This window comes from Dama dama, chromosome 12 (genome assembly GCF_033118175.1).
Source record: "Dama dama isolate Ldn47 chromosome 12, ASM3311817v1, whole genome shotgun sequence".
In the NCBI taxonomy this organism is placed as follows: domain Eukaryota; kingdom Metazoa; phylum Chordata; class Mammalia; order Artiodactyla; family Cervidae; genus Dama; species Dama dama.
This window is the reverse complement of record NC_083692.1, coordinates 42,806,929-42,829,396: the sequence shown is the minus strand read 5'-3', so window position 1 is coordinate 42,829,396 and position 22,468 is coordinate 42,806,929. Positions and strand designations below refer to the sequence as shown.

General features: G+C 39.2%; 1 pseudogene; it reads left to right on the top strand.

The window, feature by feature from the left end:
- Nucleotides 1-3,699: 3,699 nt before the first annotated feature.
- On the top strand, nucleotides 3,700-21,329 carry LOC133066821 (peptidyl-prolyl cis-trans isomerase A-like; annotated as a pseudogene).
- Nucleotides 21,330-22,468: the final 1,139 nt, after the last annotated feature.

Sequence of the window (22,468 nt, the reverse complement as noted above, 5' to 3'; positions counted from 1 at the left end):
GATTCTCCAGGCAAGAACTGGAGTGGGCTGCCATTGCCTTCTCCAGCAAAATGTCATTACCAGATTATAAAGATGATTCCCACTGTTCCAACTTATGTTTCAACATGGATAAACATAAGGAATCTGGATATTTGAAAAATGGATAAACACATGGATACAGATACTTGAAAAAAATATCCCATATATATGTTAAACAAGGGTTTAACTAATGCTTGGCATATAACTGGTCCTCAATGAATATACTACCTGACTGTAGAGGTAGCTAGCACCTAGGAGGAAAAATTAAGGAGTGGCTTAATACCCTTCACAGAGAAGGAAATGGCAGCCCACTCCAGTACTCTTGCCTGGAAAATCCCATGGACGGAGGAGCCTGCTGGGCTGCAGTCCATGGGGTTGCTAAGAGTTGGACACGACTGAGTGATTTCACTTTCACTTTTCACTTTCATGCATTGGAGAAGGAAATGGCAATCCACTCCAGTGTTTGCCTGGAGAATCCCAGGGACGGGGGAGCCTGGTGGGCTGCCGTCTGTGGGGTTGCACAGAGTTGGACACAACTGAAGCGACTAAGCAGCAGCAGCAGTAATACCCTTCAATAAACTCCATCAGCAACACCCCACCTCATTATTTAATGGGATCAGTTAACATTTTTATCAATATTTTGGCAAAGTGCCATGTAAAAGGAACTTTAGGCCTGCTCTTCCAACAGGACTGAATTCCAGTTCCCCCACCCACCCCCCAATACACAAACTGTGTGCATAATTTCAGTGGGTCATATTAGGCTATGGTACTGCCAGCGTTTCTCTACTCACCAACGTGTATTGCCTTTGAAGTAACGTTGCTTTCTTTCCCCTATTTGTTTCTCACAATTAAAATAGTAAGACAAGTTTTCTTTTGTTGTTGTTGTTGTCTTGCTTTTTTGCTGTGCCAGGTGGCATATAGGACCTTACTTCCCCAACTAAATCAGACCCATGCCCCCTCCTTTGGGAGTGCAGAGTCTTAACCACTGGACCACCAGGGAAGTCCCCCAGACAAGGTCATTCTTAATCCCTCCTCTGACTTATCATGGCAACTGAAATGTTACCATTATTCATTACTTCATATGAAAATGTAGCATTTCTGAGAAAACCTTCTTTCTTAGCATTAAACTAGTTTCACAAATCAAGAAGCCTTCTGTTAGAATTAAACAGAGAACAAACAGATTTGTATAGGATTTTGAAAGTGAAGATAAGATGGGAGTAATGTGAGAACCAAGGTTTCATAGAAGGCTTTGGGTAGCCTAGAGACAGCACAGAGAAATTTGAATATATGTTGCTATTCAGTTGCTCAGTCATATCCAACTCTTTGTGACTCCATGGACTATAGCATACCATAATTCCCTGTCCTTCACTGTCTCCTGGAGTTTGCTCAGGCTCATGTCCATTGAGTCAGTGATGCCATCCAACAATCTCATCATCTGTTGCCCCCTTCTCCTATTTTCAGTCTTTCCCAGAATCAGGCAGGGTCTTTTCTAGTGAGTCAACTCTTCACATCAGGTGCCCAAAGTGTTGGACCTTCAGCTTCAGCATCAGTTCTTCCAATGAATATTCAAGATTGAGTTCCTTTAGGATTGACTGGTTTGATCTTCTTGCTATCCAAGGGACTCTCAAGAGTCTTCTCCAGCACCACAGTTTGAAAACATCAATTCTTTGCTGCTAAGCCTTCTTTATGGTCCATCTCACACATCCATACAGGACTACTGGAAAAACTTTGACTAGATGGACCTTTGTCGGCAAAGAGATGTCACTGCTTTTTAATACGCTGTCTAGGTTTGTCAAAGCTTTTCTTCCAAGGAGCAAGCGTCTTTCGATTTCATGCCTGCAGTCACTGTGCGCAGCTATTTTGGAGCCCAAGAAAATAAAGTCTGTCACTGTTTCCATTTTTTCCTCATCTGTTTGCCATGAAATATGATCTCCTCCCTAACAAAGGAGAATACTTGAGTGCACAAGGGAAAATACATGTGCTCAAGTTCCCTAATGTTTTTGTTTGTAAACTATTTATTTAGTTTATTATACTTAGCAGGTTCACATCTAAATGTGCAGTAACATGCGAGGTATTCCTGGGTTAATACAGGAGCCAGTGGGTTATGCAGCACTGAGCACTAAGTCCAAGGACAGAGCACCAAGGTTTCAGAGTCAGACCAGGCCAGAGACCCTGAGCCAAGGATGGGCTAATGTCCAGACACTGACAGCTGCTTTCTTATCCCATCTGGGCATACTGAAAGGCATGTCTTCAACACTACATCATTTCATTGATGTCAGGGAAACATATTAAAGAAATGGAACCCATGTCATCATGCATCTCAGCTGTTGTTGCTTTGTAAGTCACATAATAGCATGAGTGCAAAATTTTTATAATATTCCAGTAACAGTGGGCCACAGAGTGGTAAAACTTCTGTTTCTCCCTCAGTGCTTCCTTGCCTGTTTTTACTCCTACCATAATTCCCATGCTCTAGCCATATTCCCTAATGTTCAGTCTCACATATACAACAGAGTTTTCTCAGCTGACAACAGCTATTTCCAAAGCAGCATCTTGTGCAGAAAAATTTATAGTATCAAGAAAGTGTCTCTACTTGGCTTTCCTCTGTTACAAGTGTCATCCACCCCTGGCTAATGTCTGATTCAAAGCATAATTTAGCAGGCAGATTGGGGAAGTGGAAACTGGCTAAAAATAGGAAACAAACTCCAAGAAGCTATAGTCTTTGGGGGCCAGGTAACAATCAAGCTCACTTGAAGACTATAAAATTGTTGCTTACACATTATTAGAAGCATATTAGAGTCCACAGCTGATAACCTGCAAACTGCTGGGTAAAACTTGTCTTAGGATGAGAGGGTCAGAGTCTAGCTCAAACCTCTAATCCCTACAAAAATGCTGAGTTGGATGGGGAGTCACACCACCTATAGCATTTCAAAGGCTAGAAAGGCCTGTTAGAACATAGAAGGTACACACACAATAGTACACATTTAGTTTTAAAGGGCACCTTGAATTCCATTTATAACTTCTCTGAATTTATGTGTCAGGAACAGACTTAAGGACATTTTACTGGGATTTAGCTTTTTGGCAAAATAGAAACCTTGTTTATAGCTATGGTTCTATAAAAATGTTTTAAAGGAGTTATTATTTCTAATTAAAATAATATTTTTCACAAATGATATATATCAATAACAAGGTAAACATCTTCATATCTAATGTAAGAGCAGATCCCCTTTACTAGCATCTTATTTAAATACAGCAAAAGAGTGGAGCTTACAAACAATGGTGGGTTCTCTCACAGGGAATCAAAATGTTAATATAAGGCATAGCCTGTTTTTGTCACAGATCTGTGTTAGGCAGTATTGTTCTTTCTGGAAGGCACACGTCAGCAATCTTATTACCTGAATGTTTAAAATGTGGTTCTGAAGATAAGTGGAAACATTAATGCACTACCTGACTGAGGCTAAAGACATATTTTTTAATTAATTAATTAATTATTGGCTGTGCTGGGTCTTGGTTGCTGTAACCAGGCTTTCTTTAGTTGTGGCGAGCAGGGGTCACTCTCTGGCTCTAGTGTACGGACTTCTCATTGTGGCGGCTGCTCTTGTTGCAGAGAACAGGCTCTAGGTGTGTAGGCTTCAGTAGTTGTGGAGCACGGGCTCAGTAGTTGTGGCTCGTGGGTTCTAGAGCATGGGATCAGTAGCTGGGCTGCACAGGATCAGCTGCCACTCGGCATGTGGAATCCAGGTCGAACCATTGCCTCCTGCATTGGCAGCACTGAAACACAAGGGACATCTTGAAGGTAAACATATTTTGAAGTTCATTCCAACTCAAGGATTTATTATTATTCTACTACATGCAGAGAGCTGTCTCTTCCTTGAGAGTTGTTATGTATCACCACTCATCCCACTTTTAGTCCTAGGCTACGTGTGTTCTACATCCCATCCCCTCATGCCTCCTCAGGAACCCTGCTTTGTGAATTACCATCCCCCTCTTTTTTCCCTTGTAACTTCTGTCTCTCTCTTTTATTGCCTTTCCTTTCTGAACATGAACATGTTCCTCTATCTCAAACACACATGTCCCCCAAACTTTTTCCATCCTGTATCCTCCTTTACCATCACTCTCTTACCCTCATTCCTTTTCCATACAAGGTTCCTTCACATTTTTAATAGAATGCTTAAGTTCAGGGTCTCTCTTTCTTCACCTCTCTCTCAGGAGTAACTCTTCTTGCCAAAGGTCATCAGGGATTTCCTAAATGCAAGATCCAGTCGAGACATTTTAGTCCTTTCCTCCCTTGACTTGTCTCTAGCATCCATTATAACTCTGACCTCTCTTGATTTCTGTGGCTTTATGGTCTCTTGGGACTTCTCCAGCTTCATGGGTAGCTCTTTCTCAGTCACCTTCAAAGATACCACTTTCTCTGTCCACCCCTCTAAGATGGTGATGTCTCCTATGGTCCACCCTCAGCCCTCTCCCCATCTCACTGTTACTCTCTGCAGGGAATTTCATTCATTCATTTCATAACTTCAACTACTACTTGGCTCTAAGTTATTCAGCCCAGTTCTCCTTACAGATCTCTGGATACAAAAATACATGAACAGCTCACTAGTCAACTATGCTTGTATGTTTCCCCACTGTGACATTTAATTTTATTTGTTAACTAGATTATGGATATTTTTGTAGATGTGATGAACATTTTTTGAACTACTTTATTGAGGTATGATTGAAATACAAAACAGTACATATGTGGGATTTCCATGGCAGTCCAGTGGTTAAGACTCCATGCTTCCATTGCAGGGGGCATGGGTTGGATCCCTGGTCAGGGAACTAGGATCCCACATGCCACACAACATGGCCAAAAAAACCAAAAAACCCAAAACCCCCAAACAAACAAAAAACAACAAAACAAAACCAGTACATTTTTAATGTATATAATTTGATGAATTTGTAGGTAAGTGTATGTCTGTGAAACTATTGCTACAGTCTATAGTGATATAAACATGCCCATTATATCTAAAAGGTTCCTCTTGCCTTCTTTATTATTATTAATTTTTTTCAAGTGTGTGGTAAGAACAATTATAAGGTCTACCCTCTCAGTCCATTTTTAGGTATAAAATACAATATTGTTAACTATAGAGTCTATGCTGTACAATAGATCTCTAGGACTTATTTATCTTACATAACTAATACTTTGTACCGTTTGATCAAAGGAGTACATGGTACTCTTGTACCTTCTTGCTTCCTTCCCTACCCACCCCCTGGCAACCAATCTGAGTTTGCCTATTTTAGATTCTTCATATAAGTGATGTCACGATTTGTCCAGATGCGATTAACATTTACACAATCAGCTGATTTAAAGTAAAGTAGATTATACTCCATAGTATGGGTGGGCCTCATACTCACCCCATCAGTTGAAGGCCTTAAGTGCAAAAGTCTGAGGATTGGAAAAGAAATTAAAACCACTGCAATACTGTAAAATAATTAGCCTCCAATTAAAATAAATTAATTTTTTAAAAAAGGAATTCTGCCTCCAAACTTCAGCATAGAAATTCTGCCCAAGTTTTCAGCCTTCAGACTCAAAACTGCTATATAACTCACCTGAATCACTACCTGCCAGCTTGTCCTATGAATTTTGGACTTGCTAGCCTCTACAAATGCATGATCTAAGTCCCAGAGGAATCGAGTGGAGAGGGAGGTGGGAGGGGGGATCGGGATGGGGAATGCTTGTAAATCCATGGCGATTCATGTCAATGTATGACAAAAACCACTACAATATTGTAAAGTAATTAGCCTCCAACTAATAAAAATAAATGAAAAAAAAAATCCTTTCTTCTTTCGCCCTCCTTTCCTCCCTTCCACCTTTCTTTCTTTCTTCCTCCCTTCTTTCCCTCGCTCCCTGATTATAGGGATTCCTTGGTGGCTCAGATGGTAAAGAATCTGCCTGTAGTACAGGAGAATTGGGTTCAATCCCTGGTTGAGAAGATGCCCTGGAGAAGGGAACGGCTACCCACTACAGTGTTCTTGCCTGGAGAATTCCACGGACAAAGGAAGCCAGCAGGCACGGTCCATGGGGTCACAAAGAATTGGATATGACTGAGTGACTAACACTCTAACTTTCACCTGATTATAACTGTCACCTCAGGTATAACCCCAGAGCCCCGCCTCATATGGTCGCTCAGGGAGTTAGATTATTTAGTACCTAAGAAGTGCTTAGCACAGAATTACTCACCTCAAATATTGCTAATTAGCCATCTAATTAATTAGAAATGCAATCGGATATAGGGAGAAAGAGCTTTCTAGATAGAGGAAACATCATATTTGAAGTCCTGAGGTAGGAAGGAGGTGCAGGTTTTTTGGGAGAATTGATAGGATGTGAGAGTGGCTGGAGCAGACAAGGGGCCAGATCATCTGGGGCCTTATAGACCATGTGTTGGATTTAGGATTTTGTTTTCATCTTAAAAGCCATGAAAAACTTCTCAAGGGTTTTAAACAAGGGGATGACATGATCTCATTTGCCACAGTGGGAAAGAATAGTTTGAAGCAGGTGAGAGGAAATATGAAGAGATCAGGTGGGGGAAAAAATGATGATGCTGAGGACACTAACCTCCACTGGGTGGATGATGGAGCCATTTATTAAGATAAGGAGTGACTTCCCTGGCAGTCCAGTGGTTAAGGCTCCACAATCCCAATTCAGAGGGCATAGGTTCAATTCCTGATCAGGGAACTAAAATCCTTTGTGCCTCACAAGGAGGCTCCCCCCACCAAAAAAAGCTGGGAAACATTAGAAGAGAATCAGGCTTGCACTGGGGAGAAGAGGATCACTTTTGAACATGTGCTATCTTGTAGTAACACTTAATATAATCCGTAAAAATACTGAATCATTCTACTGTACACTTGAAACTAATACGGTATTATAGTATTATAAAACAACTATACTTCAAAAAAATAAAAATAAAAAATTTTAATTCAGTCAGCCCTGCCTTCCCCCTCCCCATCAACAAGTATATTTGAAGTGACTAAGAGACCTCCAGAGAGAGATAGATAGTTAAAGAAATTGAATATATGTGTCCAAGGCTTACAGATAAAATTTGATTTGATCTCTCTTGAATTTGCAGGGTCAAGGTGAAAAAGAAAATTCTCATTTGAGTTAAAGTTAACAACTTCAGTTAGGGATGGAACCATGATCACAAAATAAGTACATTTGGTAAGAGGAGAAAAACTTTCCTGTGACTTTTGATTGAAGCACAAGGGACAATTAGCTTAGAAAGACCAGATTTCAAGCAAACATTTCAGCAAGTGACAACTTAGGCTTTGATGATTGTCAAGTAAACAGCTCATCAACTTAAGGGTTATTTTATTTACTCAAAGAAAGGGGAAAAAAGAACAGAGTTTCCATGTATAGTTTTGAATACTTTTCTGACACAGGTCAGAACTATCAACCAAGACCTACTCATCTTTTTCAAATCGAAAACCCCCACAGGCTTAGATTTTAAGTGGATACTTGAGGTACATATAGTGCTTTTGGGAGTCTGAAAGGTCACTATTAATCTTGCTGAAACATTGCAAGTTAAATTAACAGTGGCTTGTATTTGCTGAGAAGCTTTAAAGTTAATCTTTTAGAGACTCTTCAGGCATTGGATTAAGTCAGAGATTTTGAGACCAAAAGCTCCAGTTATGACAAGAGCTATGGATTAATATTTTAACAAATAGCAAGTTATATAAAGTATTATGTCCATAAGAGTGTCAGAAAAGATATTTTTACTGAAGGAAATGTCAAACATGGGGAGAAAAAGAACAGTGTAATGAACATTCTCCAGCTTCAACTACCATCACTTGTCTGCTTGTAAAAACATATATTTAAAAAATAGTTGTATTTTTTTCCACAAAAGTAATACTTATACATTGATGAAATCCCAAGGCTATCAATAGTCCATCTGATGTTTTTGAACAATTCAGAAAAAAGGTATCTCCTTGCCTTGGCTGTAGGCAGCCCTGTGCCCAAGATGCAGCACTAGGTGAATGGAGTAGGAACTTGACCTTTGCTCTAACTCTCCTGCTAAGTTCCCTCTGGAGAATTCAACATGCAATTTGGACATGTCACACTTGTCTTCTAACCTCCTTTCTCTACAAATGTACATATATATTTTACAATACTATGTCATACTATACACACTGATTTGTCATACTCCTTTTCACTTAATATTTCATGAAGACTTTTTTTGCCACTGTTGAATTCTAAAATTCACTTTTAATGACTGCAGAATATTACTCAATAACTTCCTAATTTATTTAACTCTACCACTGAACACTTAGATTATTCCTTCCTTGGTGGCTCAGTGGTAAAGAATTTGCCTGTCGATGCAGGAGATGCAAAATTCAATCCGTGGGTCAGGAAGATCTCCTGGAGAAGGAAATGACAATCTATTCCAGTATTCTTGCCTGGGAAATCCCATGGACAGAGGAGCCTGACAGGCTACAGTCTACAGGATTGTGAAGAGTCGGACATGACTAAGTGACTAAACAACAACAACAAAACAATATTATAAAAAACATTGAATATAAAAATATACAGCCTCATGGATTTGTAACATAAATATTAGTATATATCCATGAAAATCTCCTTAGAATAATTTTCAGAAGTGGCATTTCTGGGACAAAGGGCAGGGCAAATCCCAAGATGAGCTCAATAAAAGACAGTTTGGTATCAGGAACCCCTGAGCTCATATGAACTAGTTCATACCCCATTATCATGCACTTTCTTAAAAACTTGATAACATTAAATGTGATGATGAAAGATATGAATTCATACTTTTACAATTAAAAAACCCCAAGAGTTTGTCAGTTTGTTGCTTTATTTGGGTTTCTTTGAGTGGTGATAAAATGAAAAAATGTTTTTATATTAGTCATTCTTTTTCCTGAATTTATCAGGAAATTCATGTATTCATATGTATCATTTATCCTTTAGCACTTTTCTACTAGCGTATTTTCTGAAATCAGAAATTTATTTGGGTGAAAGTTGAATATATGTGTCATACTACCCACACATTACTGAAAGTATGAAAAGTATAAAAATTATTAAGAAGCAGTGCATACCATATTTAAAGAAATGTAAGTAATTATCTGACTTATGGGTGCTGAATATTTTGAGGAACAAGATTATGTAAGGTTGAACCATGTGAAGTTGCCAACCCTCTGTGGTAGTGGATCTCAAATTGTGGTCTGGGGATTGTAGGAAGTTCCCAATTCCATTTGGGAGGTTCACAAAGTCAAAACTACTTTCCCAAGAATACTAAGACATCATCTGCACTTTCATTCCCTTACAGACATACAATGGAATTTTCTAGAGGCTGTATGATGTGTGATTTTCTAACAAATTGAGTGCAGAAGCAGATGAAAATCCATCTGTCTTCTATTAAGCCAGGCATTGAAGAGATCTGCAAAAACATAAAACAGTGTCACTCTTCCCATGAAATTTTTTTGGTTTGGGAAAATATAGTTATCTTTTCATAAAAATATGTTATCTATATTAACACATAATGGGTTTATTATTATTTCTAAGTGATAATTTTTTCTGTTTTAATTTCGATTATGGTGAAAGTCAATAGATTTAATCCACATAAACAAAAGCTCTTTGGGGCCCTCAATTTTTAAGAATGTAAAGGGGTCTTGAGTTAAATTTGAGAATCTCTGCTTTGTGGCATTTCAACATAGTTGCCTTTTATTTCAGAGACAGAGCAACAAATGTGACATATTTCCTTGAAAACCAAGTGAAATTAATGGTGCAAGTGATTGTTAAGGGTTTTATACCATCCTGAGTGTCAGAGACACTTAATTTAGTTTGCCTGGGCCTAATGGCAGTTCTGTAGAAGAGCAATAATAATGGAAAATTAGCTGATTAGAGATAACATATTCAGATTTTCACCATAACAAAAAAGGGTGAAACACAACCATGTGTTCCTCTTCTTCCCTTTGGCTCAGCCAAGACAAAAAGACAGATTTATCTGATTTATCTGAGACTATGAGTAGAAAGTCTTTCCTTCCTGAATTATACTAGGAGATAAATAATTTAAAGAGGAAAATGGGTTCCCTTTCTGCTCACTTGGGAGCACTGAGTCCCCAGGAGTTTCAAAGTCATTGCTCATGTTTATTTAGAAATTAACATAGTAAGAAATGGGTAGGGACTAAATGAGAAATCTTTAAAACTTTACATCAAAAAACAAGAAAATAAATGAAAAGATACATCATGTTCTTGGGTTAGAAAATGGAATGTTATTAAAAATGTCATTTCTTCCAAATCACATTTTTGGTGAAATGCAATACCAATCAAAATGTGCATGCCCTCTGAACCAGGAATGTAGTATTTTTAGAGTCCCAGGAATCCATGACATTACACTTGTTTTTATTTTTTACAACCATGGTAACATTTTTTGTTTTCCTCTATACCTAGATGTCCATATTGAAGGTATTTTTGCATAGTTAGTGGTCTCTTCAGAATGTTGAATAACTAATAAACAAGGAACTCCTGACTTTAACACCCCTCCACTCTCATTATTGCTCTTTGAACTTGGTGTTATCACCAAAAATGTTCTCAAGGAGACCAGAAGACTAGAATGTGGCAACAAAGGCATCAGTAGAACTGACCAAACCAAGGATACCATAGCTGTAGTAGTGCTGGAAGGATTTTATGGTTGTGAATTTCAAACTAAGTGTTTGTTATTACCCATTTGGTTATTTGAGCAATTTCATTATTTTTTTAAAATTAATTATTTATTTTACTTTACAATATTATGTTGGTTTTGCCATACATTGACTTGAATCCGCCATAAGTGTACATGTATTCCCCATCCTGAACGCCCCGCCCACCTCCCTCCCCATCCCATCCCTCTGGGTCATCCCATTGCACCAGCCCCAAGCACCCCGTATGGAGATTCGTTTCACATATGATATTTTACACGTTTCAGTGCCATTCTCCCATATCGTCCTGCCCTCGCCCTCTCCCACAGAGTCCAAGACTGTTCAATACATCTGTGTCTCTTTTGCTGTCTCACATACAGAGTTATCATTACCTTCTTTCTAAATTCCATATATATGTGTTAGTATACTATATTGGTATTTTTCTTTCTGGCTTACTTCACTCTGTATAATAGGCTCCAGTTTCATCCACTTCATTAGAACTGATTCAAATGTACTCTTTTTAATGGCTGAGTAACATTCCATTGTGTATATGTACCACAGCTTCCTTATCCATTCATCTGCTGATGGACATCTAGGTTGCTTCCATGTCCTGGTTATTATAAACAGTGCTGTGATGAACACTGGGGTACACGTGTCTCTTTCGATTTTGGTTTCCTCAGTGTGTATGCCCAGGAGTGGGATTGCTGGGTCATATGGCAGTTCTATGTCCAATTTTTTGAGGAATCTCTACACTGTTCTTCATAGTGGCTGTACTAGTTTGCATTCCCACCAACAGTGTAAGAGGGTTCCCTTTTCTCCACACCCTCTCCAGCATTTATTACTTGTAGACTTTTGGATAGCAGCCATTCTGACTGGCGTGAAGTGGTACCTCATTGTGGTTTTGATTTGCATTTCTCTGATTATGAGTGATGTTGAGCATCTTTTCATGTGTTTGTTAGCCATCTGTATGTCTTCTTTGGAGAAATGTCTGTTTAGTTCTTTGGCCCACTTTTTGATTGGGTCTTTTATTTTCCTGGAATTGAGCTGCAGGAGTTGCTTGTATATTTTTGAGATTAATTGTTTGTCCGTTACTTTATTTGCTATTATTTTCTCCCATTCTGAAGGCTGTCTTTTCACCTTGCTTATAGTTTCTTTTGTTGTGCAGAAGCTTTTAATTTTAACTAGGTCCCATTTGTTTATTATGAGCAATTTCATTAGATTTGTGGATTTTAAGGGAGATACTCTGTTCTCTATAACACAAAAGCAAAGACCACAAAAGCACAGAACTTGGTGTAATAGTCTCTTGTGTGGAAATCATTAAAGGGTTTCAAGATGTGGAGAACTTGCCAGTTAGAGATTTGGAAGGCAGAAACTAATGAGAAGTGTGCATAATTTTAATAAATAGATTAAATAGGAAAGAAAATAATAAATTACAATCCTGATCATGTCTTGTTTTGAGCCTATCATGAGGACAAGTTTGACAGACTTGAGACCTCTGTCTTAAAAAATAAATTCTGAAGTATAGCATGTACACAGAAAAGTGCATGAATCATCATTGAGATGAAATTCATTCATCTCAATGAATTTCACAAGTTGAAATCACCTGTATAACTATTGTCAGATCAAGAAAGAAAATGTTATCCACACTCCAGAAATTTCTCTTGCCCCCGCTTCTAGTTGCTACATTGCTCCCCCATCACACACACCAGGACAACCACTATCCTCTTTTCTAGCTGATTAGATTGTCTTTGTCTTTGCCTATTTCTGAACTCTATACAAATGGAATAATACAGTATGAACTCTGACTTCCTAGCCCATTATGAGGTATGTAGTATAATTCATATATATTGTTGTGTGTAGTTGTGGTTCTTTCATTCCCATTGTTGAGTAGTATTACACTATATAAGTATACTACATTTATTCATTCATTCTACTGTAGGACATGTGCATAAAACACAGTTGTTTCTGCTGTGTAGATGCTTAGTCCTGGATTTGCTTATGAGATACAAGTAAACTGTTTTTCAAGGTGGTTGTACCAATTTTTACTCTCACCAGCTATGTATGAGTGTTCTAGTTGTTCCAAATCCTTATCCAACACTTGAATATTTCCTGTTTTCATTTTAGCTGTTCTTACTGATTTATAGACATTCTTTATGTATTCTGAGTATGTGCCTAATTACATATTGAGGACATCTTTCACTCTGTGTCTTGGTCTTTTTCTTGTCTTATTGATGTCTTTTGATAAACAAAACTTAACAATTGCTTAATAGTATCCAGTTTATCTTCCCTTTCTTTATGATTAGTGTGTTTTTGTCCTGTTTAAGAAGTCTTTGCCTATTCTAAAGTCACGGAAATATTCGTTTTCTTCTAGAAGCTTTATTCTTTTACTCCGGGTTTTTAAAATGTCTGAATTGGTAAAGTTGTGAAAATCAACATCTATCCAAATTGAACAGCTTTTTTCGAAGAGCCACTCATAGAGTATGGTGATATCAAATCTGAGGTGGTTGAACAAGCGGTTCTCTGAAGCAGGAATACTAGGGAAAACAATGACAGAACTCCACTTCACTTGAACAATGTCTCTTACTAAGTAGGCTATGTTGCAGGCCAATCTGAAATTGCTTTCATTGCCAAGGGACTGGGGGAAAAAAAAGCAGGGTGAGATTTTCCATACAGGAAAAAATTATCTGCAAATCACCTGAGATCATCTGAAGTAGAAACTGAAATTGTTTATCTCTTATGCTTAGAAATTATTGTCACACAAATAGTTCGTATCTTTTTCTTCACTAATACCTCTGAAATCATGACCTTGCTCCCATTTACCCCATTCTCTTTTGTCTTCAAGTTTTGGTCTGCTTTTCATTTTCCCTTTCCATCTACAAGTAAGCTCAATCTCTCCAGTGCATCATACAATGATAACCCTCAATATCTCTCCTCATACACCCTTTTCCTTCCCTGCCAAAGTTCACATAAAGTAGCTGTGTTTGCTGCCTCTACTTTCTCACTTCCAATTACTCCTTAACCACTTGTCCCATCTTACCTGTTGCTTCTAATGCTCTACGGAAACTGATCTTCTGTAGATTCACAAAACTAGTGTGTCCACTTTTGACTTCCCCCAAGCCTTAACATTTCTTATTTCTGTTAATGGTACAGCATCCTCTCAAGCACTCAAGTTGCCAATCACCACACCCCATGTCTGCAATACTTCTGTCATTTGGCCTCTCCCTTCTGTTCCTCCTGCCACTTTCTACATGATATTGTTACTTTTTAATATTTTATTTATTTATTGGCTGCACTGGGTCTTTGTTGCTGCGCACAGGCTTTCTCTAGTTGAGACTAATGGGGGCTGCTCTTCGTTGCAGTGTGTGGGGTTTTCATTGCAATGGCTTCTCTTGTGGAGTACAGGCTCTAGGTGTACGGGCTTCAGTAGTTGCAGCATATGGGCTCAGTAGTTGTGGCGCATGCGCTTGGTTGAACCCACGTCCCCTGCATTGGCTTAGGTGAACCCATGCTGGCCTGCTAGGGAAGTCTGATTCTGTTACTTCTTACCTAGCTATTTTAATAGTTTCCTACTTGCCCTCCTTGCTGTTAATGTACCCTTAACCAACTTATCCTGTATAAAACTATAAACTTAATATCCTTAATTCAAAGTTTTAACCTTATCCTGTGCCAGTTTGAATATCTTTAATAGTGTTCCTCACTGTCTTTAATCCCATCATCAGTTCAGTTCAGTTCAGTCGCTCAGTTGTGTCCAACTCTTTGTGACCCCGTGAATCGCAGCACGCCAGGCCTCCCTGTCCATCACCATCTCCCGGAGTTTACCCAAACTCATGTCCATCAAGGCGGTGATGCCATCCAGCCATCTCATCCTCTGTTGTCCCCTTCTCCTCCTGCCCCCAATCCCTCCCAGCATCAGGGTCTTTTCCAATGAGTCAACTCTTCGCATGAGGTGGCCAAAGTATTGGAGTTTCAGCTTCACCATCAGTCCTTCCAATGAACACCCAGGACTCATCTCCTTTAGGATGGACTGGTTGGATCTCCTTGCAGCCCAAGGGACTCTCAAGAGTCTTCTCCAACACCACAGTTCAAAAGCATCAATTCTTCGGCGCTAAGCTTTTTTCACAGTGCAACTCTCACATCCATACATGACCACTGGAAAAACCATAGCCTTGACTAGATGGACCTTTGTTGGCAAAGTAACGTCTCTGCTTTTTAATATGCTGTCTAGGTTGGTCATAACTTTCTTTCCAAGGAGTAAGCGTCTTTTAATTTCATGGCTGCAATCACCATCTGCAGTGATTTTGGAGCCCCAAAAAATAAAGTCTGACACTATTTCCACTGTTTCCCCATCTATTTACCATGAAGTGATGGGACCAGATGCCGTGATCTTAGTTTTCTGAATGTTGAGCTTTAAGTCAACTTTTTCACTCTCCTCTTTCACTTTCATCTAGAGGCTTTTTAGTTCCTCTTCACTTTCTGCCATAAGGGTGGTGTCATCTGCATATCTGAGGTTATTGATATTTCTCCTGGCAATCTTGATTCCAGTTTGTGCTTCTTCCAGCCCAGCGTTCCTCATGATGTAACTGGATCAAATTCATTAATTTCTACTCACATATCATAGTAAAAACTATTTCACTTCATACTTTCTTCTGATTTTCTGATCTTGGTTGATCAATTCTGGATTTACCCCACTTCTGAATGTTTAGATTCTTTCCACTTTTCAAAATAAAAAGACAACGTCTTAATAAATATCATTTCCAATCTTCTCTGTCTGGTAAACTCCTCCTTATCTGTCAAGAACCAGCTCAAACATCATTTTTTCCTCAGTCTCTGTACACTGAGTTAATCACTCTTGATCTCTACTTCCAAAGCACATTGAACATACCTCTTATAAAACAGTCCCTACCCCATAGTACTGCAATTGTTTTTTTCTATGGCTTTCCCCCTTAGTTCTTAGTTCACCCAGAACAAGTGTGATATAATTTAAATTTTGTATTCTGTGTCTAGCCTAATACCTTGCAGAGACACATCTATGACAAATGTCTAATGAAAGATTGAGTAAACCCATTTTTTATCATCTCCAGTTGGAAGTAATTTTTCCTTATTAAATCTCCATAGCATTTTCTCTGTACATCTCTTATGTCCTTAAGACATACATTACTTTCTGCCTTGTGTAACTGCTATTTATTTAAATATCTTATATTCTCTATAGATGATTATCACGTAAGGGGCATACCTTGTCATACCTGAGGACCTCATGGAAACTTGTAAGAGAGATCCTTACAAACCAAATATCCTTGACAAAGCCAGATTTAACCTTTAAAATCAGGACATAGAGTGACACACCTCAAGAGCACAATGTTCCAAAATTGAAGTGCTAGAGACAAGCCAAGGCAAACTTCTAAAAGACCTGGTTTGCCCCTGTGTTTAGAAACTGGTAGTACAGGTTTCTATAAATAAGGCAAATATTACTGCTTGGGGAAGCTGTTCACTTGTTTCTTCATTAATTTGTAAATCACTTGTGGATAAGAAGAGGGATGGGTTTGGGTCAGTTACCATATGCCAGGGATTTTCACATGCCTTATCTCTAAATCACTGTAACATTATGAGATGAACATTATTATTTCTAAATTTACAAATAAGGAGAACAAGGCTCAGAGTGCTTTGTTAGAAAGTGTTAGTCACTCAGTCATGTCTGACTCTTTGCGACCCAATGGATGGTAAACCGAGGCTCCTCTGTCCATGGAATTCTCCAGACAAGGATACTGGAGTGGGTAGCCATTCCCTTCTCCAGGGGATCTTCCTGACCCAGGGATTGGACCTGGGTCTCCTGCATCGCGGGCAGATTCTTTAAGGCCTGAGCCACCAGAATGCTTTAGTGATTTGAAATATTCAACATCCTGGAGCTGGTTGTTGACAGAACTAGAATTTGAAAGACAGTAGTATAAGGGACTGATGGTTAGATAGCATCACTGACTCAATGGACACGAACTTGAGCAAATTCCAGAAGATAGTGGAAGAAGGTGAAGACTGACATGCTGTAGTGAAGTGAAAGTTGCTCAGTCGTGTTTGACTCTTTGCGACCCCATGAACTATATAGTCCATGGAATTCTCTAGGCCAGAATACTGGAGTCGGTAGCCTTTCCCTTCTCCAGGGGCTCTTCCCAATCCAGGGATCGAACCTAGGTCTTCCGCATTGCAGGCGGATTCTTTACTAGCTGAGCCACAAGGGAAGGCCCTCATGATGTAGTCCATGTGATCACAAAGAGTCGGATATGACTCAGCAACTGAACAACAATATATGGGAACATCAAGCATAAGCTTTTCCCACTTCATCATGTAATATACTCAGAAGGTTTCTAGAGAAACCACTGGAGAAATCCTTGAGTCTAGGGGAGCATAACCTGCCAGGAACAAGAATCAGGCTTTTTATCAGATTTTTATATGGAGGAAATCTTTGAGGGACAAAAACAAAATTGCCAAGTTTTATCTTTTTTTAATTGTGGTATAATTGACATTAAATATTATATTAGTTTCAGATGGATAACATAATGATTTTCTATTTGTATTTACTGCAAAATGATCACTAAATCTAGTTAACACCCATCACCATACATAGTTTAAAAATATTTTTTCCTTGCAATAGGAGTTTTTAAGATTTACTCTCTTAACAACTTTCAATATGCAATACAATATTAACTATATTTGCCTTTCTGTACATTACATTCCCCTTACCTATTTATGTTATAACTAACTGGAAGTTTGTTTGACTTCCTTCATCCATTTTGCCCATCCTTCACCTCTTGCCTCTGACAACCACTAATCTGTTCTCTGTATCTGTGAGTTTTTAAGACTCCACATGTAAAAAGATTACACAGTATCTGTCTTTCTTTTAAGAAATTGTTTTTCTAAATTTGGCTGTGCATGTGGCATGTGGTGATCTTAATTCCCCAACCAGGCATTGAACCCATGGCCCCTGCATAGAAAGCATGGTCTTAAACACTTTTGTTCCTGTTGAAGTAGAGTTGATTTACATTATTATATTAGTTTCAGAGATATCAGCATAGTGATTCAGTCATTTAAAAATTTTTTCATTTATTTAGGCTGCGCAGTGTCTTCATTGCTGCATGGACTTTTCTCTAGTTGCAGTGAGTAGGGGCTACCCTCTAGTTGTGATGCACAGGCTTCTCATTGCGGTGGTTTCTCTCGTTGCCGAGTATGGGCTCTAGGTGTGTAGGCGTCAGTGGCTGTGACACACGGGCTCAGGAGTTTCAGCTCCCGAGCCATAGAGCACAGGCTCGATAGTGGTGGCACATGGGCTTAGTTACTCCGCAGCATGTAGGATATTCCCAGACCAGGGATTGAACCCATGTTCCCTGCACTGGCGGGAGGATTCTCTACCACTGAGCCACCAGAGAAACCTGTGGTTTCGTATTTTTACAGATTATACCCCATTTAAAATTATTACAAGATATTGAATATAATCCCTTGTGCTATTTAATATATCCTCGATATTTTATACCTAGTAGTTTTAAAATAGTTTAATTAATTAATTAATGTTTGGTTGCACTGGATCTTCTCTGCTGTGCCTGGACTTCCTCTAGTTGCAGCAAACGGTGGCTATTCTTTGTTGCCGTGCGTGGGCTTCTCATTGCGATGGATTTTCCTGTTGCAGAGCATGGGCTTTGGAGTGTGGGCTCAGTAGTTGTGATGCAGGGCTTTAGTTGCCCTGTGGCACGTGGCATCTTTGTTCCCCAACCATTGTGGTGGCTTCTCTTATCGCGGAGCGTGGGCTCTAGGTGTGCAGGCTTCAGTAGTTGTAGCATGTGGGCTCAGTAGTTGAGGCTCCCAGGTCCTAGAGCAGGATCAAACCTGCGTCTCCTGCATTGGATGTCAGATTCTTAACTGCTGAACTACCAGAGAAGACCTCTTCCCAACTCTTAAGTTTTAAAATCCTGTTTATAGTTAGGAAGGCATTATCTTCTTTAAAAAAAGGTAATACACTTAACTGATATGGTTTAAAAAACAAAACAGTATCAAAAGGTATACACTGAAAAGTCCTACTTGCATTGCTGTCCTCGTGGATATGTATATTTATCTATATAGATTCTCTTTTTATTAAAAGGTAGCATAGTATATACACTTTCTACACCTTAATTTTTAACTTAATGATATATTGTTTATATTATACTATCACTGCTTTTTTTTTTTCTTCTGTAGTTTCCTATCCATGGACATTTGGTGCTACAGACTGAAGTTTTTGTCCTCCCAAAATTCTTATGTTGAAACCTAATCCACAATGTATTTGTATTTGGAGCTGGTATGTTTGGGAAGTGTTTAGGTCCTGAGGATGGATTAGTGCCCTTACTGAGGCTTTATAGTCTAATATCTAACAGATGCTCATCTCCCTTTATCACTCTTTTTTGCCAGTTTTCTGGCCACTCTTGTTTATTTTTTCCATATGAGCTTTAGAATCAAGTCTTGCTAGCTCCCCTCCACCCATTTCCTTTGTTCCTCCTAGAACCTTGTTAGTATTTTTGACATGTTAAATAACATTATTTTTATGATGCTGAATTTCTTAGCCAAGAACAGGTTGTGGTTTTCCATTTGCTCCTACTTCTGTGACCTTCAAAGTAGTTTTAAAGTTTGAACACAGAATTTGAATTTGTTCACATTTTCTAGATTTGGAGAGGCAGAAGGTTGAAGTGAATACACTGCTTGGAGGGAGAATACAGATATATTTCATTTTATTGAGCTTTATTGCAATTTACATATATTGTGTTTTTTATAAATTGAAGGCTTGTGGCATCAAACAAGTGCACTGGTGCCATTTTTGCCACAGCATTTGCTCATTTCATGTCTCTGTGTCCCATTTTGGTATCCTTGCAATACTTCAAATTTTCATTATATTTGTTATGGTGGTCACATTTTATTTGTGATCTTTGATGTTAATACAACTCACTGAAGGCATAAATGATGGGTAGCATTTTAAAATATATTTTAAAATTTATTTTTGGCTGTACTGGGCCTTTGTTACTGTGCAGGCGTTTCACTAGTTGTGGCAAGCGGAGGGCTACTCTTCATTGTGGTGCGTGGGCTCCTCATTATGCTGGTTTCTCTCATGGAGGAGTATGGGCTCCACAATGCCTGGACTTCAGTAGTTGTGGTGCATGGGCTTGCTAGTATTGGTTCCCAGGCTCTAGAGTACAGGCTCAACAATTGTGGCACATGGGCTTAGTTGCTCTGCTGCATGTGGGATCATCCCAGGTCAGAGATCAAACCTGTGTTTCCTGCATTGGAATGAGGATTATTTACCACTGAGCCACCAGGGAAGCCCAATGGGTAGAACTTTTTAGTAATAAAATATTTTTAAATTAAGGTATGTATTTTTAAGATACAATGCTTTGTACACTTCATAGACTACAGGATAGTGTAAATATAACTCATAGGCACTGAGAAGCCAAAAAACTCATGTGATGTACTTTATTGTGGAGTTCTGGAACCAAATCTGCAATATCTTCAAGGTAGGCCTTGGACTACCACTGGTGGTCTTTGGGACAGCAAAGAAACTAACTTGATAAAAAGAAAAAGAAGTAAACAGTGCCTGCGATATGCCAGGGATGATGCTAAGTATTTTCGCACACTATTATCCTTGTCCACAAGCCTGCTCAAACCCAGGGTTGGATAGGGCCTAGACACTCTGTAGGGTAATGCTCAGGGGAGTCTCAAAATGAAAACAATATTTGAAGAAGATCAAATATTTGAAGAAGATCACAATGGAAGTCAGGCAAGAGAGTCAGGGCAGACAGGAAAGGTTAAATTCAAAGAGGGCCACAAGACTCAGTCATCTTAAGGAACTATGGTAAAGACTCATTTGAGTTGAAGTCTTTGTGAAGATAAAGGTAAAAAATGCAAAATAGGTTCCTTTCCAAGAGGACAAGCAGTTTGCACTAAAGAATGAAGAAAGTTTGACTTTGCAGACACTACCACCTCCCAGCCAGTCAACTCTGCTGTTTTCTTTGATAGCTCTGTGCATGGTAAGCCCTCGGACCATGTATTTTTCAAGGTGTTTGTAGACAAAGTTGCTAAGATAGCAGAAAACTTTCATACTCTGAGCACTGGGGAGAAAGAACTTCATTAAAAAGATTCCTGCTTTCACAGATTGTGAAATGATTGTGAATGATTGTGGGCTTTATGTGCCAGGGTGGTGACTTCACACATTATAATGGCACTATGGCAAATCCAGCTGTGGGGAGAAATATGATGATGAGAGTCTCATACCGAAGCACATGGGTCCTAGCATCTTGTCCATGGCAAATACTGGATCTGACACCAAGTGTTCCCAGGTTTTCATCTGCACTGTCAAGACTGAATGGTTGGATGGCAAACCTGTGGTCTTTGGCAAGGTAGAAGAGGACATGAATATTGTGGAAGCCATGGAGTGCCATGGTCCAGGAATGGCAGAACCACCAAGAAGCTCTTTAATGCTGACTGTGGACAACTCGGGCTTCCCAGATGGCACTAGTCGTAAAGAACTCACCAGCCAGTGCAGGAGACGTAAGAGACACAGGTTTGATCTCTGTGTTGGAAATATCCCCTGGAAGAGGGCATGGCAACCCACTCCAGTATTCTTGCCTAGAAAATCCCATGAACAGAGGAGCCTGGCAGGCTATAGTCCATGGGGCCACAAAGAGTCAGACATGACTGAAGTGACTTAACATGCATGCACGAATAGAAAACTTCAATAAACGACTTGTGTTTTAGCTTCTGTACCATTCCTTCTATAGCTCAGGAGTGTATCCCACCAACTTCATCTCTTCACTCCATCCTATAATCTCTGTGCTATCTGAAAATACTCAACATCTATTCATGTGCTGGAGCTTTTTGGGTTCTATATTTTCCTTATTTCCCTCCTAGTCTAGTTGGATTGCAGAATTAAGTTTAGGATTATGAAATAAAAGCTAAATCAGAAAAATGAAGATAAAGTTTTGAGCCTGGACTATTTACAAAAGGCGGTACCTTGCTAAAGATAAAAAAGTTGGGGAGGGGAAAAGTAAAACAAGTTTCATTTGAAGAGCTCAAGGGGAAGAGGGATACCTGAGTACTTTCTTCTAGATCTTGTGCACGTGTACAGATGGCAGAAGGGTGGAAAAATCAGTTTTTAGTACATGTGAAAAACTAAATATCTAAATTTAAATCAAGGTATGGGTTTCAGTTCAGTTCAGTTCAGTTCAGTCACTCAGTCATTCAGACTCTTTGCGACCCCATGAACCGCAGCACGTCAGGCCTCCCTGTCCATCACCAACTTCCAGAGTCCACCCAAACCCATGTCCATCGAGTCAGTGATGCCATCCAACCATCTCATCCTCTGTTGTCCTCTTCTCCTCCTGCCCTCAATCTTCCCAGCATCAGGGTCTTTTCAAATGAGTCAGCTCTTCGCATGAGGTGGCCAAAGTATTGGAGTTTCAGCTTCATCAGTCCTTCCAATGAACACCCAGGACTGATCTTTAGGATGGACTGGTTGGATCTCCTTGCAGTCCAAGGGACTCTCAAGAGTCTTCTCCAACACCACAGTTCAAAAGCATCAATTCTAAAAAAAGAAAAAAAATTCAAAAAAAAAAAAAAAAAAAAACCAACAAAAGCATCAATTCTTCGGCGCTCAGCCCTCTTTATAGTCCAACTCTCACATCCATACATGACCACTGGAAAAACCATAGCCTTGACTAGACGGACCTTTGTTGGCAAAGTAATGTCTCTGCTTTTTAATATGCTGTCTAGGGCTTCAATT